Consider the following 2,159-nt stretch of genomic DNA (forward strand, 5'->3'; position numbering starts at 1 on the left):
TACCAGAATGGGTAGGGTGGGACGTTGAAAATGAAATGGTTCTAGCGAAAGAGAAAAAAAGACAGGAAGCGAGAATTAATAATAGCGAAGAGAGAGATGGCTCTGAAGGGTACCCACCCTAAAAGGCACCAACTATGGGCGCCGCTCTAGCTCGCACTCATGGCATTCTGACTATTGGTTAATTGGGGGCCAGGGATGGGGGCTATACCTACACTAGTATAAAAATCAAGGGTACCTTTGGCATCATCGTCAGACACAGTTGTGTATTCGTACCGGTAAACATCTCCGCGTCTTCGAGCATTCAACTATCGAATCAGTACCGAGTACGTTCAGCGCTCGTAGTTTTTAAGTTTGCAAGTGTTGACAGTGAAAATTTGTGTACCGTTGGATTAGGATATCTATCGCACACAAAAGCGCGATCGTGAATAGTGCCCGTTTTACAACAAATTCGCTGGATTTTCGTAGTTTAGTTTCATCAATAACGCCGCACATCATTAATAGAAACTTTTTCAAAGTACAAAATAATTTTCAAAGCAAAACACTATTTGATTTTAAAGAAAAAAAAATATATTTTCTATTCAATTCATTAATGTAACAAAGCTATCGATTGGAGACTTTTTGCCAATATAATTTAATTATATTTAAACTACTTATTTATCAATAATAATTTAACGTATACATTTTTTCGATTGAATTCAACTAAATAAAAAAACATCATTTTATTATTAATTAGAATCTCTCTAAATTATATAACATTAAAAATCATGTTGAATTAATATAAGACAGTTAATTACTTCCGCAACTAAAATTCTCATATTTAATTTCAAACAATTTAATACTTAATACTTTCTAAATATTGACAAAAACAATCATAAATTAAAAAAAAAATCATTGAAAATATGTTTTTAATTAGTATTTTTTCTGTAAACAAAAAACACATAAAAAATGTTAAAACTTTCTTAATTAGAAACGATAACATTAAAATGATTTAAGATTACTAAAACTACTTGCTAAATCCACAAAGTGAACTTATTATTTTTATAACAATAAACAAAGTTTCAAAGAAAATCCATTTTCCAGGTTTCCAGACAACAAAAAAGCAATAGCAATAAAAGTGTTTATTGGCTATTAGCAATAAGGTCTTATGATGTTCACTACATGCTAATCCTTGCAGTTACTGAAAACGCCTTGCAAATGATACTGTCTTACAAATGTTGAAAAAGCGCGCCAAAAAGGAGCGACTACTGATAATACTGCTTTCAGGGAAGAACGGTCAAACAGCTGCAAGAAAAACTGATTATAGAAAGGTACGTCAATATACATTCGCAAATAATCAGCACGATAATATTTTCTAACTCTATTTCCATTTTCAAAGAAAATCTATTTTCCACGATCCTATACAACAGAAAAGGAATACCAATAAAAGTATTTATGGCTTACAGCTACCCGCAATAAGGTTTTATGATGTTGACTACATGCTAAACCTTGCAATTACAGAAAAACGCAAAATAACCAAAAACAATAGCAACAAATCTCAAATTATAAATAATTAAAATAATGTACCATTTATCATCATCATTACAAATTATTTCATTAATTAGTGTTCAATACCTATAGTCGATAGCCCTTTGAAATACGTTCAATAATTATTGCTGAAACTATAATTATTAAAAAAAAAATAAATAAAAAGTATTGAAAACTTGCATATTTTGTTGTGTGTTGTGTATTTAATAAAATGTTTATTTTTACCTAAAAAAAATATAAATTTTAATTTATAAATAAAATCTTGATGAAAGAAAGGATAATTTTAAATAAGTTATTAAGAGTTTATTAAAGTTTAGAATAATTTTCTATTGTTTGAACTTTTATAAAATATGCAAACTTGTAATAAGTTATTTAAAAATCACATTTGAAAACTGAATATTTTCAGTAATTCAATTGATAAAACTAAAGATAAATTAGAGAAAAATAAGAAAATATACGGGCGTAAAGAAATAGGTCGATAGCCCTTTGGTTACAATTGTAACTAATAAATATTATTATTATAAGAAATTGTGAAGACAATGCATTTTCGCTGCTTTAAAAAAAGGTTATTTCATCTTTAACAAAAAGCAAACCACGACATTCACAAATTTCTGAAAGCCTAAAGATCTATATGT

The sequence above is a fragment of the Nicrophorus vespilloides genome, unplaced genomic scaffold (assembly GCF_001412225.1).
Source record: "Nicrophorus vespilloides isolate i.1.1-1 unplaced genomic scaffold, Nicve_v1.0, whole genome shotgun sequence".
Lineage (NCBI taxonomy): Eukaryota > Metazoa > Arthropoda > Insecta > Coleoptera > Silphidae > Nicrophorus > Nicrophorus vespilloides.